This window comes from Condylura cristata, unplaced genomic scaffold (assembly GCF_000260355.1).
Source record: "Condylura cristata isolate star-nosed mole 26May11 unplaced genomic scaffold, ConCri1.0 scaffold00008, whole genome shotgun sequence".
Taxonomy (NCBI): Eukaryota; Metazoa; Chordata; class Mammalia; order Eulipotyphla; family Talpidae; genus Condylura; species Condylura cristata.
This window is the reverse complement of record NW_004567109.1, coordinates 61,742,663-61,758,578: the sequence shown is the minus strand read 5'-3', so window position 1 is coordinate 61,758,578 and position 15,916 is coordinate 61,742,663. Positions and strand designations below refer to the sequence as shown.

Sequence of the window (15,916 nt, the reverse complement as noted above, 5' to 3'; positions counted from 1 at the left end):
CCCATCTGGCATTTCAGAAGACTTCTCTATAAATGTCACACAACAGGTCCAGGACTTTGGGGTCCTGTGATACAGGCCCCGTTCTGCTACTTAAATTGCCCAGTGACCTTGGGCAATTCACCTCTGCCCCCAGGCAGCTCTCCCGGTGAGACTATCAGTGAGCAAGAGGATCACATGACATAAGGGCCTTCTCAGCTTCAGCCACCAAAGAAAATGTTTCCTCTTCCACAATTGGTTCTTTGCTGCTGAACTGACTTCCTCCTTTGGAAGCTTCTCATACTCCTTCAACCTCTTTTCTTGCTAATTGCAACCTCTGAGAGCCAAGTCGAGTTCACAACCTGCTTGCCGGGTTTCCCCCAGCTCCCCTTCCTTCCTCACCGGCTGCATTCCGGAGGAGGGGGCAGAACTCTGGGCTGGAGGGTGGTGGGAGCCTGTAGCTGCAGGTTCGTGTGGCTTCCCCGCGGTTTCTCTGTCCCCTCCCCCCCACGGAAACTCAGCCTCACACTTTCTAGGGATGATTCGGGGACAGCCAGAGTCAGTGATTGCAGCTGCCAGCCGCCCGCTTCTCTCTATGTGAGGTTCTCCAAAGAAAGTCCGTGGTCTTGAGTTAGGGCGGAGAAGGGGGTCTGGAGGGGCAAGCCGGAGGCGCACACCTTCCTAGCCTTTGCCGGGCTCTCCCGAGTGGAGCCCGCGGTCCTTCGGTGCCTGCCTCCACTCCCACCCTCTTTCCGACTTCCAGCTGGGACCCGCCATTGCGCGACCAGGCAGGCCCTGGCGAACTGAAGACCCAAGTCAGAGACGCGCGATTGTGACTAGGCCCCCCTCCCCAGCTCACCCCAGACACTGCTCTAGGGGAACCCGAAATCCCCCGATCGAAGCCATCACCCACCCATTAGGAACGCAGGAGGCCCAAGCCCCTCGGCTTTGTTCTCTGCTCGCGGGGAAGCAGGCGCTCGGTCGGCAAGCGCTGTCCGCCGCCGCGGTGCTGACGCGGGGAGAGGAGCCCGCGGGGGCGAGGGACTGTCCTCGGCACCCGGCACCCGTGTCACTAAACCCGGGCGGAACTAGCAAAGGAGATGACCGGGTGGACGCTGTCTGCCTTTCCAATGCTGACTCGGAGAGAGGACCCCGTCGAGCGCGGGAGCTGCTCCCGAGGTGGTGCTGAAGCGTGACAGAGCCCGTAGCGCCCTCCGCCTCGCCCCGGAAGAGCCGCCGGCGACTGAGAGCTACCAGGAGAGGGAAGGAGGGCCAAAGGAAGCCGCCTTTAGGAAGCTCCGCAGCGCGGGCCTAAGGCTAGGGTCTCTCTCGTGAACCTGCTCTAGGAGAGGAGGTGGCAGCTCATCAACAGAGAGCAAGCGCGCGTTCTACGAACCTGTGGAGGCTGCAGCTCCTCCTTGGCCGACCAGGGCGCCCGGGACCGAGATTCTGGCGCGCCTTTCCTTCTCTCTCTTCTTGGACTCCTCCGCCGCCGAGGCGCGCTGCCTCCTGCCTGAGCTAGCACCTGTGCACGCCGGGGGCGCCGAGCCCCTCTTTGGTCCGCCCCAATGTCAATCGATGTTCGGGGCACTGAGCCGAGAGGCCTCCCCCAAGGGCAGACCCGCTCCAGGGAGACCCAAGCTTCCTGAGAAAGGAGGCGGGGGCTGGCGGCGGGGACGGGAGAGGGCGCCAGCAGAGGTGTCTGTGAAACCAAAAGGGAGACTTGGGGAGTTCCCCACACAGGCAGTTCTGCCCTGAAGTTCGCAGAATAGAGTTTTCTAAACCTTCTCTTTATAAAGTGCATTTATATATAAATAGCAAACTCCTTGTTGTAATATTTAAGGACCTTCACTAGGAAAACCAGGGTCTCCTTTCAGTCAGTGTTCCCTCCCACCAAGACAAGATGCCCACTCTGGAAAGGTGCACACCAGTGCTTTCACAACCTCTGTTTCTTTTGGTTAGAACTTTTCGCCCTCACATGACCTAGACTTTATCTGCAAGTTTAATGTGCTTACTCTCAATGAACATTTCCCTGATCTAAGGCACACTCAACCAGCCCTCCCTTCCCTAAGTTCCCTCAGCCCCTCGGTCCCTTACTCACCTTATCACTTTGTGTATTATAATGCCTTCAGTTACCAGGCTGATAACAAATGGCTCAGGTTTCATTTTTCTCTGTACCTGCATCTCCTCACACGGTGTCTGACACACAATAGATGTTGCATTACATCAGCTGAATGAATGCACACATGAGAAGCAGAGGTCAATCAAAATAACTTCATGTGAGCGTTCACGAGTTCCATATATAGATATTATTAAAGATTTATTTGTGCATACAGAAAGTGCAGGGGCAGTGAGAGGCTTCACCAGAGACAGAGTGGGGAGCAGAACAGGAAATTGACAAAGTACACTGCTGAGGGGAGCAGCTGGCCGGTCAGGAGAGGTCTGCCGGCACCATGTGGTCACCTCCACCTCCGGGGCAGGTGGGAATCGAACTCATGTGGAAGTGGCTTTAACCTGCTGCGCCACCAGGGAGGGCCTCCATATATATTTGTGTGATGGTGTTGTTACCTAATCTTCCAGTTCATCATCCCCAACTCTCTCCTGACTCTGGAATTTTTTTTTTCTCACAGAGACATCTATTTTGTGGCAAGCTTTAAAAGATTGTTGTTTTGTTTTCTTGGAACCCTCATGACCTTGATTTTCACATGATTGAACTCTTGTTGTCCTTTGGATTTCTGCATTTCAAATGTCAATTCCTAAAGAGGCTTTCTCTGGCCACTCTATCTAATTTGCTCCCCCTAATTACTTTATAACGTTGGCTAATTCATTTTTCTTAGTAATTATTACTCTCTGAGATGATTTTATTTATGCATTTGCTTGTTTGTCATTGGCTTTTCTGCAACTAAATTGAAAATTGATGGGGGTAAGAACCATGTCTGTGTTGCTCACAGCATTATTTTCTGTGGTTAGTATCCTGAGATGATCCAATGTTCTGATAGCTCCTTTCTTCCTGAGATGGCTTGAACTATTGTTCTGGCTACGTGGAAGCTTCTATTAGCTGCAAATTAAAGATGTTAAGGAAAGAGGATCACACTCATATTCCATGGGGTAGTGAAGAAGAAAGAGAAGTTGAGTCACAGGTATGTGGCTGTATGATGACAGGTCTTAATCAGGCCCTTTTTTATTCTGGATAGCAAATCCTTAATGACCACTCACTTCTTCACATCCAGTAAAATATCATCACCTTCCTGATGTCATTTGATATTCATAGCAACCCATCTGGAAGGTATTATTCTCCTCATTTTCCATTGAAAATGATTGGAGACTACAGAGGCAGGCTGATCCAACCAAGGACACACAGCTCAGTAAGTGGTGACGCCACTCCTGGGACTGAGCCACATGCCGAGCAGCTAGAACTGAGACCTGGCTTCTGACTGTGAGGGTTTCACATGACTTAGAGACACAGGCACATACACAATGGATCACAACACAATCTGAGAGTCAGAAGTGAGTCTCAACCTGCAGATGGATGAGGTGGGGAGGAAATTGATAGGCTGCTGGTGTCAGAATAAACCAAAATTCTTTTCAATCACAATTACAATTTGTTCACTACTTCTGTGTGTTATGTACTATGCTTAGAGTGAGTAAGTAACTTGGCCAAGGTCATGAGGCTGGCAAACAGCTGAACTGAGACCTAACCTGAATTTGTTTGCATCAAAGCTTGAACTCTTAACTGTTATATACCCTAGACCTAATGAATCTGAATGTTTGGTGGGCAGGGATGCTTTTGGAATTTGAAGATGATTTGTAAGGCATTTTGACATATCTTCAACCCTATTGACAAACATTCATGCAGAGAGGGCTAAAAAGCAGAAGGAGGGATCAAGTCTGTTTGTGTGTGTGTATGTGCGTGTGTGTGTATGTATGTAGTTACAGGAGGTTGAAATTGGATCTTAAAGGACTAAGTGGGAATTTCCAGACAGAAAAAAAAATGTGCAAAATGTTTCAGACAGAGGAAACAGAATATTCAAGGGCCTTAGGGTATAGAACCATTACTGGTTTTGTTAGTGGTTAATGACTGTAAGTCTTCTATAAGGGGTAGGGAATGGGAAATGAGGCTACAATTCAGCCTAAACTTGGCTGTTTGCCTTTATGCTAAAGGCAGTGGAGAGTCACTGAAAGGCAAGAGCTCTGCTTTAGCAACTTTCATCATAGCCTTGATCATCCCACAGCAGCTACATTGGATCACTTATAATTTACGAAGTGTTTTCTACCATCAGAAATATCTCTGGAGTCATGTGAACCTGAAGCTCCATGAGGACACCATGCATGGATGCTTGTTTTTATTGTTCCCCAGCAGTTGGCAGAGAATCTGGAACAATGTAGGAGTTAGTATTTATTGAAGAGGAACAAACTGGAGGAATCTACTATAAAGACTGCTGCAACGATTCAAATAAGCGAGAAGCATCTCTTAATCAAGAAACAAGTATCTATTAATCTTAGAATATAGAATTCTTTGAATTACTGATTTGGGCAAGTAAAAATTGAGGTCCCTACCTCTGATTGATTACCTTGGGGAGTTTGGCATTTATTTAACTTTCCCAAATGGTTGCTGAATAATTGCAGCAATTTTCCTCTCTAACATACAGAAAAGCATGGTGACACCCAGGTGGCCAATAGCCAGCCATGGTTCCCCCTGCTATTTCACTGCATGTCTTTTGGCTTCTGGATTTAGGTCCCGATGGTCTCTGTTATGTAGCAATACTATGATGTGCCATTGTTTGTTCCAGTGTTAAAAAGAGTCATCATCATGCAAATGAAATGCAGACTTGGCTCATGAACTAAAATCTACCTTCTGTTTCTTTACCCCTCTGGGAAGTCCAAATGGACCCTGAGAATAGCTTATGTACAGACAGCTGACTTGTATCAGGCATTAGAACCTTTGACCTCCTATGAGATAGGTATGACTCTTACGACCATTTTATAGGTGAAAAAATAAAAAGAAATTAAGAATCTTGCTCTGGGTTATACCTCAGTAGAGATAGGCTTTAAACTCTGGCTGTTTGACTGAGGTCTACAGGCTTCAATACTATGTCTGACTGCCTCCCAGATAAAACCTTTCTGTTTTGTTTCCTTCTATACCTGTGCAAACCTGGGCAAATTATTTCATTTCTGAAAACTTCTGTTATTTCTCCTATAAAGTGGTGATAAAAATAGCTGCCAAGGAAAGATTCTGGGGGAAACTTATGAGATAATGTATGGAAACATCGAAATGATTCTGGTTTCTTTCCTGTTTTTCTTTCCTCTTCTGGATAAATGATTCCACATCTGCTCAGCTGCTTAGATCACAAGCCCAAGAGCCATTGCTGAATTCTTTCTTTCCCTCTTTATTCAGTCCTCCAGCAGGACATTTAAGCTCCTCCCACCAAATGTCTCCTGCATTGGCTTACTTCTTTCCTGCTCTATCATGCACCCCATGTAGCTTATACTATCACAATTACCTGCCTAGAGTACTGTCGCTTCTTACCTGGTCTCTCTCATTCTACTTTCGCTCCCCAAAGTGATTTTTAAAATGTATATGCCATACAAAAAAAGAATACAAAAATCATGTGACCAGATTAACTAATTATCACAAAGTGAGCATAATTATGTAACCAAGCACCCAGATAATGCAATAGGACATATGAGTTGCCACAGTGGCATTCAGTTACTTGTCTTCTTACTCCTCCTCAAAGGTAGTCACAGTTCTAGCCTCTGACACGGTAGATTAGTGTTACTGACGTTAGACATTATAAAACACGTGAACTTTTGTGTTTGGCTCATTGATATTCTTATGCACATCAGCCACATTATGGCCTGTGTTAGCAGCATGCTATTTTTCTTTCTCGTGTAGTATTCCCCAAATATCTCAACTTGTCGATGAAGTTTTAGGGTACTTCCAAATTTTGTATAGACCTTTCGATACATATGCATAAGGTTTTGGTGTTTTTGAGATATAGTCCCAGAAGTGGGGTAAATGTGTGTGTATTTAATGGGTGTGCATTTATTCAGCTTCAGAAAAGACTTCCAAACTGTTCCCCAAGGGGGAATACCAATTTACACTTGCATAAGCTGTGTTGAGTATTGTAATTGTCTTACATCCTCACTAACACTTGGGTATTTTCAGTCTACTTCTACCTGTAATCATCTTATAGATGTAGTGGCGATAGAGTGGGTTCATTTGAATTTACTTGATGATTAACAAGGTATCTTTCTACATGTACAATGAATACTTGGAAAACTTCTTTAGTGAGATGTTTGTTCATGTCTTTGTCAACTTTTCTATTGTGACATCTGTCATTTTCTTGTTGATTTGTATGAATTTTTTTATGTATTCTAGATAGGCTCCCCTAAGGTTACATGCATTATTAAGTGTCTTCTCCCAGCATGGGCTTGCACTTTTCCTTTGTAAATGGTGTCTTTTGATGGAAAATTTTCTCATTTTATTGCAGTATGACTGATCAAGTTTTACCCTTCATGGTGAGTACTTTTTGCTTCCTGTTGAAGAAATTTTTGTCTACTGAAGGATATGAAAACATTTTCCATATCTTTTAGAATTGTTGTTGTATTACATTTTGTATTTAAATTTGCAATCCACACAGTATTGATTTCAGTGTATGGTATGAAGTATGAGTTAAAATTAATTTTTTTGATCAGATGGATATCTTATAGATACAATACCACTTATTGAAAGAGAGAATTCTACCTTCACTGTTTTGCCTGCAATCTTTGTTCCTAAATCCAATGTCCACATTTGTTTCACTTTAATGTGCTTTAAAACAATATAAAAACAGGATAAATAATTAGATTTCTGCTTAAAAACTGGAGGATTTTCCTATTGAACATAGAATAAATCCCAAATACCCCATCAAACATGAAGGATACTTTGAGGTTTTTTGTGATCGAGTCCCCCCATCTTTTTGATCGAATTATTCCTTTACTTACCCTGCTGTTCACGCCACAATAGCCACTCTGTGAATATCCATGTCTCATTCCACAGCTGACTGTTTCTCAATATTCAGGTCTTTGTAGAAATGACTTCTTGGTCACATTTTCTAAAATTGCCCTTTCTCACGCCACTACATTCTCTATGATTACCTGGTTGCTCATTTGCTGCTCTTTGAAACATCTTCTTATCTCTTTGTTGCTTTTGTTTCTCTCACCAGAATTTCTCCCTGAGTGCAAGGGCTCTGTTGGTTGTGTCTGTCTACAAACCCACAGTGCTTGGGAAAGTGGCCCCATGAGCAACTTTCACCATCTTCTTTTCCATGTCATGTAGGTCATGTTGGTGCAATGACACACTAAGCAGGTAGGTAGACAATTGAGGACATTAGCAATTTCATACCTGACTTATTTTCCAATGTTATCGATGTTCTTAATTCTCACTTGTCCTTATTTCAGCAAATCAATTTATATTAATTTTTGAGGATAAAAGAAGAGAAGCTGATGCATCTCAAACATTTATAGTTTTTCATTCAATCTTCAAAAGAGGGAAATGCTATTACCCCCCTCCCCTTTTTAAGATTTATTTTTATTTATGCATACAGAGCTGGGGTACAGGCCAGAGGTACAGGGGTGGTGAGAGGATTCACCAGAGACAAAGTAGGGAGCAGAACAAGCAGATTGTTGAAGTACACTACTGAGGGGAGCAGTGGGCGGGTCAGGAGAGATCTGTTGCACCATGTGTATCACCTCTAGGGCAGGGATCGAACTCATGCTGAAGTGGCTTTAGCTTCTTAGTGCTGTACTTTAACCTACTGTGCCACCAGGGAGGGCCTGCTATTACCCCTTTTATGGATAAAGAACTAGGTATCCAGGGCAGCTTGCCGAATAAGAGTACACAAGAGGAGTTTAGTCTGATTGCATAAAAGTTCCTCAGAAAAGCCATTTCAAACCCACATCAGAATACTCAATAGAAACCATGGCACAAGCATCTAAGGCATTTAACAGAGGATTTAAATATTATTAGGGTTCCAGGCTTTCTGACATTGGACAAGCCACCTGAAACCGATTTTTCCTCATATATTAAAAGAGAATAAAATAGAATCAACAATCAAAAGAATTATTGAGAGGATTCAATGGTAATATGCTTGCAAAGTGTTTGTATTATGAACTTGGTAAATGTTGCCTGCTACTATGATTATTTTTGCTGTCATTGTTAATTAGTGATTCTGTTCCCTCATGCGGTTGAGGGGTTGCAATGGAGCTAAGATGTTCAGAGGTTACTGTACTGTGCTATGGTTCTATGTAAAATTCCTCAAACCAAATGATGGAAATATAATCTTGTGGTGGGGAAGAATATGTCTTAGCAAGTTTCTTTTTTTCTCATACAGAGAAAAAGGAGCAGGCTCAGAGAGGTGGAGTGATTTTTCCAAAGTCACAGAGCTTGGATCGAAAACCAAATCCATTTGACTCTCCAAGCTTTGGTACAGTGCAAATCACAAAGTGCGTTTTCTCCCTTCTGCAGATTCTGAAATCATAACCCCTCCCTTCTCTACTGTGTCTGCTACAGGATGGAGAAAATCCACAGATAATCCCTAAACCTCATTTGAAGCTAATTAATAATCACATCCATTTATCTCCTTACCAAGCTGCTTATCACAGTGGTAGACAAGAGGTCCAGCTGATCAGGTTCAGCAGCTTCTCCGGACGCTGCCTGATTGGCCAAAGAGAATGTTCTAAAGACAGGGTGGGAGGCAGCGCCCTACAGAGAAAACAGCAGATAACCAGACTCTGACTCACTGTTTAGGGATGCGATCCAGGGACCAAGGTTTACAGTTCCCACAGCTCCCTGGGGAAACTGGGAGACAAGTATGTTGTGAGCGTTTATGTGGAGACCAGAGAGAAAGAACTCTGAGCCTTGGTTTCCCTGTCTGCAAAACGCTGATGAAGGCATCTGTGTTGCAAGATCCTCCTGAATAGTCAGTGACATGATGTTTGTGCAGCAGGGGGTCAAATTGGATTGTTTTTATCTCAGTGTCAGTGAGGCCACAGAAGACAGAAATAAATTATAGGTGCAAGCACTCTCAAGCAAAGTAAAGTGCGGCTCCATTCAGGATCATTCAGGGCATACTAATTGATTCAAAGCAGGTTTGGCCAGCCGTGATGGCAAAAGACTTTGAAGTTAGAGAGGAGAGAGGTTTCTTTGAAGTCAGTGGTGTTCTAGGCATCACCCATCCCCTGCTGTCTTGAGGTGGGGCATAGTGGCACCTCAAGCAAGAGAGGGTGACCAGTTAGCTGTTTAGGCTGCACTTATTTATTTATTTATTTTAACAAATATTAACTGAACACCTACTATGGGTCAAGAATAGTGCCAGGACCTTCCCTGTTGGTGCAACGTCAATCTAGCCACAGTAGTGCAGCACTGCAATCTAGCCACAGCCTCATCAGTGTGAGTTTGATACCCGGCCCTGAACATGACCCACATTGTATAGCAGATCTCTCCTATCTTGCCTGCTGCTCCCCTCAGCAGTGTATTTTGTCAGTCTGCCTGTTCTGCTCCCCTTTCTGTCTCTGGTGAATCCTCTCTCTGTCCCTGGTCCTCTGGCCTGTACCCCAGTTCTGTATGAATACATAAATAAACCTTAAAAAAAAAAAAGAATAGTTCCAGGTGCAGAGAATTCATGAATGTACAAAAAAAAATGTACAAAATAGCAAAGAAGCCCTACATCTTTGAGCTACATCTAATGAGATGGGGGACATATAATTAATGCCCACCTGTATAAGACATTGGCTGGGATAACTGTTACGGAAAAATGAAAACAGAGATGAGATTGGGGAGCACTAGAAATACTGATATTTTTTCTAAGAGGTGAGAGAAGATCTTACAAATATGGTGATGTTTAAACAACTTGAAGTCGAGCCGTGTGAGTGGAGAACAAGATGTGAGACCCTATGGTGGGGGTGCTCCCCAGCACATCTGGGGGACTGGTTAGAGACCAGGTGAATGGAGCGGCAGGAGAAAGGGGAGTAGAATTGAGAGGCATGAGAGGGGTTGCTTGGGGGTGCTTCATTGCTATGCTGAAGATACTGGGATTGAGTGAATATTTGATAAACAGTGAATAAAGAAATGCAAGAACCAAGGGAAGGATTTGGAGTCCAGGGAGCTGTTTTGGATATGCCCAATGCCCAGTGGGAAGCATAATAACTGGCAGGGCACCTACCTGACAGTGGGCCATGTCTAGACTCACAGGTGGTGCGGCGGGCTGTCTAGGGCTGTGCACATCACAACTAGGATGTCTTGATTGGCATATGATGTCCTGCCTGAGTTGGGGACCAAGAAATTTGGTTTGGTCCATGATTTTTCATTTGGAGGCAGGTTTGAGTTGGTTTTCTAAAAGTTGATCTGGCAAGTCAATAGCCATGTCATGAAAAATACAGGCGTTTCAGTCTCAGCTCTACCACTGAACTAAGGCTCTTGGTCTGACCTCAGTTTGCTCATCAGACATTGGAGTTGCTATCTCTACCTCTCTGAGAAAATATGAATCTCCAAAGAGGTCATGGTTGAAAGGAGCTTGGTAAACTGAAAAGATGTGCAGACCCACGTTGCCATCACCATCTTGGGAACAGTTCAGCATCTAAACTTCCCTTTCCATCATCTGTTACTCTTCCTAAGAACTCCTTGCATTTCTTCTCCATGTGGCTTGGTTAGAATTGACTCCATCCCCAGGGGAGGGCCTAACTGACTTCAGCCAACCAGTGTTTCTCTTTCTGATTACAGAGATTACATGCGAGTTGGTCAATGACAGAATATGTCAGTCAATCAGGAACAATGTGACTCAGTTACCTTTTTTCCTCTTGCTCATCAATCCCTATCTTACTTCCTACCCCCACTACCCACCACCAAGCTCTGCATCTTTTTATTCCTGTAATAGTTTGAAGCAAATTCTGGGTCTTTTATCATTTGACTTGTCAGTATGAACCTTTAATAATGACTTTTCTTCCTTTTCAATATAACCATAATGCCACTGTCACAATGAATAAAATCAGCAATACTTTTTAAGAAAGTTTTTAATGTAATTATAGAATGAAACATTTGTTTTGGGGTGCAAGTAAAAACACTGGCGTTTAGGAAGCCTGTTAAGAAATGCTGAATCAGGGCCCTCCCTAGTGGCACAATGGCTTCAAGTGCAGCACTGTGAACCTAGCAGCAGCCACTTCAGTGAGAGTTTGATCCCGGCCCCAGAGGTGAGGAGACCCACATGGTGCAGCAGACATTTCCTGACCTGCCTGCTGCTCCCCTCAGCAGTGTACTTCATCAATCTGCCTGTTCTGCTCCCTGCTCTGCCTCTGGTGTATCTTCTCACCACCCCTTCAATTCTGGCATGTACTCCAGTTCTGTGTGCAGAAATAATAAATAAATATTAAAAAAAAAAGCTGATAAGGAGGACAGGGTTAGCTAGCTTTGAAAGAGTAGCCTTAACAATTACATTGTAAAAGAATATAAATCGGCCCTCCCTAGTGGCGCAGCGGGGTAAAGCACAGCACTGAGAAGCTAAAGCCACTTCTACATGAGTTCCATTCCTGCCTGCCCCGGAGGTGACCACATGGCGTGGCAGACCTCTCCTGACCTGCCCGCTGCTCCCCTCAGCAGTGTACTTCGTAGATCTGCCTGTTCTGCTCCCCACTCTGTCTCTGGTGAGGCCTCTCACCGCCCCTGAGCCTCTGGCCTGTACCCCAGTTCTGTATGCACAAATAAATCTTTAAAAAAAAATATATATATATAAAGCAACATGTTCAAAATGAAAGTGCACAATAAACATTTTGTTAAGTATAAACTATGCATAACATTTTGTTTTGTATAAATATATATATACACAATATATTTCTATTCTAGAATATATAGATATGAACTTATAGATGTTTTATAAAAAGCTGAAAAATACATGCTAATTTATCCAAAATTATCTGACGATGGTACAAGAGTTTAGTTTTTTCAGGGGCTTTATACTTTATGCTTGTGTGTGTGTGAGACAGAGTGAGGAAATTTGGGGCAAGCAGGGAGATGTTGGGGGAAGGATTGTAGACTCTATGATGGGGCTGAATTCATATGATAAGGACAAATTTCTGAGCTTTGTATTCATCTACTGGAGAGTGGCTTCTGGAACCTTTAGTGATCTGGACAGATATCCCCCCACTAAGAGAGGCATCAGCTGGAGGATGAAGCCTTCAGGACAAGGCATTATTGTAGAAAGCCCAGAGGTGTGCTGGGAGGAAGTTGGATTCTTGCTGGTGTCATTTGAGAGTTTGGGCTGTCTCTGCTGGGAGCTAGGCCTATCTTGGCTCTTTTTTTTTTTTTTTTAAGTTTTTTTATTGCTTAAAATGGTTTGAATTGGGGCTTCTGATAGTTTCACCACAAAGAATTCTAATCCCTATAATGGGTTCTGAACCCCAAAGTTTAATGAAAGAAAGGCTGGGTTTAGAATTTCCTAGTGGAAAATCCCATCCATGACCTTTTTCCTTCAAGAGACTTCCCCCAAGGTCTTGGGAAGTCTGTCAGTGCACCTGGTTGATTACTAACTGCTTCTCTCAGTGACAAGTGGGGTTAGTCTGGCAGAAGTATTAAATTGTGAGCTGGCTTTGGGGACTGGGTGACTTCCTGGAAAAAGGTGATATAATCCAAAATGTCAATGAAGAGGAGAGCCAAGAGCAGCCCAGGCAGGAGAATGAAGAAAGATGAAGTCCCAAGGAGGTGGCGAGGTGGGGAAGCACAGGGAGGGCAAGGGGACATGACAGGGCCCTGTGCGGTCATGCCCAGGGACAGGTGTCCTTGCCGCTTTTTCTCTGTGGGTGTGAAGAGGGGCTGTACATTGACTGAAGAATGGGGAGGCTGGGGGTGGGAGGAAATCCGGCAAGATTGGGGAATATCCTTTTCTGGGTGACAGAAAAAGCAAGTTTTGCAACCCAAAGAGGAAACAGCAGCATGTAATGGTCCAAGCATAGAAGAAGTAGATCTTGGTTTCTTGAGACTAATCAGCACCACAAAAATAAACCCATTCAATATGAACTAATTCAAGGATGGATTCATTTGTTGTAGAATATGCAGGGTGATAGATCTGATCTGTACTTTGGCAAGAGTCAAAACCTGAAATAAAATGAATGATAGCCCATGTTAAGCAAAACTGATTATAATTGAACCTATGTGCTAATTTTTTTGAGAACAAGCAAAAACAGTATTGAATATATATATATATATATATATATATATTTCAGTAAAACTGGATAACTCATTATGACATTATTCATTTGACTTTTGCAGAATTTTTATCATAATGCCCAAGGGTGTCTCTTAATACTTTGGTATCAAACTGCAGATTCTCCATTTCTCTCCATTTGAACCTTTCTACAGTTGCTCATCCTTCTTCTTGTTTGGATTCCAAAAGGGAGCACCAAAGAGAACCAGTCAGTAGCTGCATGGGCTTTTCAGATCTAGATTCAAAAGTCAAATGGTGTAACTATCGTACTCTGTTGGCCAATAATAACAAAGTTTGGCTTTGATTCAAGGGGGTGGCCAGAGACCCAACCTCTTGATGGGGGAATGTCAAAGAATTTTGGGGCCACATTTTAAAACCACCATGACTTGCTCTTTAGACACATGGGGAAACAGACTCATTCCTGCTAGTCCTTCCCCCAAACTCCAATGTTAGGTCACCAGCTGCAGCTTGGAGGTTTAGGGCCGTGTCTTCTAAGCAGGTTCAGGTGTGGATGAGGTTCCTCAGCTGCTGTATCTTGGTACAGTTGCTAGGATGCCAAGGAAGTTCTTTTCCATCCCCTTGAAAATCGACATTCTGGCCCTCCCTGGTGGCCCAATGGGTTAGGATGCAGTACTTCAAGTAGCCACAGACGCTTCAGTGCAAGGTCCATCCCAGGCCCCGGAGGTGACCCACATGGCACAGCAGACTTCTCCTGTCTCACCCACTGCTCCCCTCAGCAGTATACTTTGTCAATCTGCCTGTTCTGCTCTCCACTCTGTCTCTGGTGAAGCCTCTTACTGCCCCTGCACCTCTGGCTTGTACCCCTGTTCTGTATGCATAAATAAATAAATCTTTAAAAAGAGAAAGAAAGAAAATCGACATTCCCCTGTGAAGGAATGGGGTAGTTGGAACAGGAGTTGTGATCCTGACAAAGTAACCTTTGGCTCAATTTGGAGGTGGTCATTTTCAGTCCCAAACCTTAATCTTACTTTGGAAGGTTTTGACATTTCTTGTTACTTTCTATACATCTGACCAATCGAAGCTCAAAATTTCCTTTTTGGATCAGTGCTGCCAACATTCTAAACAAATTGGATGCTTTTCCCCTCCTTTTCTATCATTCCTGTAGCAGAGGTAAGCAAATATTAATATCACATGAATCTTACTTATAGAGGCAAAGGATGAAGGTTGTGTACTATAGATTATTTTTAATGTTTTGTTTGAGAATAATTTCAAGCTTGCAGAAAAATAGAATCCAAAGAAACCCGATGTTCTTTTCACCCATACTCAAGATGAAGAATTTCAACTAATCATCTCTCAATTCCAAAAGAGAGTTTCAGTAAAAAGAGAAGGCAAGATGTCTATGAGAATACCAGCAAACCTTGGGCTCACCTCCAGGTACAATTTGAACTTGACTCTTTTAAGTCTCCCATAATGGACATCTTTTGAATACTGGCCAGGAAAATTTCTCCTTCCTTAATGGTAATGAGATTCCCTTGGGAAACTATTCTCCTCCCCCCCAACCCCCATTTTCAGACTGTGGTTTGCTTAGTGTTGACACCACTGTGGTTCTTTTAAACTAACCAAGGATGGGCTTCGGGTATAAACTGGTCCAATCAGAATAAATTGAAACTGTGCTAGGCGTTCTGAGACAGAGAGCTATTCTTTCCTGATGGCAATAAAATGGAAACATAGCCCTGGGAACTACTTGAAGCTAACTTGGGAACACTGGGAAAAAGCAGCATGGGGATGAAGTCAACTCTGCAGAAGCAGAGCTAACACAGAAGAAAAACCCAGGTCATTAGTGATGCCACTGATTTGCTGGATCTGAGTTGTATTTATGCCCATCCGTCAATAAATTCCTTTTCTTTTAAAAAATCAATTTGAGCGAGATCCTCTGCTATTTGTAACTAAAACTTTGCTGATGTGCTTACCCCATGCAGATAGAAGCAAGGGATTCAGAATAAAGAGCCAAGGATAAAGTCCAGGGATAAAAATAGGTCCTAATGTCAGAGACAGAAGTGTATCACGATGTGTGATGTGCCTTAGAGAATGGGGCTGGAGTTCTCTCAAACTTTCTGCTTTTGTCTAGAACTGGAATAGAATTGGGTCTGCAAAGAGTCATGGTCAAGGAGCTTTCAGCTATGAGGAGAAGATAGGCTGGGGTCTGATGCTGAGAGCAGAGACCACATTCCAAATGGATCTGCCTGAGAACACGAAGAAAGAAAGAATGAAGGCAGGGATTGATCAATTTCAGGGTCAAGTAAACAGGGGGCCTCAGATCCTCAGAAACCCTGCTTGAGTGCCAAGGTGTCCACAGAGTAGTTGTGGGAGAGGCCCCAAGGGGAGGAGCAACACCTAGGTATGACTTATCACCTGTCTTTGAGGATGATATTGGAGAAGGATGTTGATAATGATGGCAGTGGGGGTCCTGAGGATGTTGATGACGATGGTAGCATTTTTGAAGATAAATCTCTCCACTGCTTAATGATGTCTGTTGTTTTGACTTGGCTGGTAGTTATGCCCCGCTCATCTGTACCAGCTACCAGCTACCTGTGATTCCTTTGGGCATTTCTTTCCTTCCTCCCTCCTTCCTTCCCTCCTTCCTTCCCTCCTTCCTTCCCTCCCTCCTTCCTTCCTTCCTTCCTTCCTTCCTTCCTTCCTTCCTTCCTTCCTTCCTTCCTTCCTTCCTTCCTTCCTTCCTTCCTTCC

At 43.9% G+C, this 15,916-nt stretch overlaps 1 protein-coding gene across 1 annotated transcript in view; it reads right to left on the bottom strand.

The window, feature by feature from the left end:
• CPLX2 (complexin 2) overlaps positions 1-1,666 on the bottom strand; it is a 79,709-nt gene extending 78,043 nt beyond the window's left edge. Inside the window, exon 1 of the mRNA XM_012722413.1 lies at positions 1,373-1,666. The gene's annotated coding sequence lies outside the window, so the exon portion shown is untranslated. The remainder of the gene's footprint in view (positions 1-1,372) is intronic.
• Positions 1,667-15,916: the final 14,250 nt, after the last annotated feature.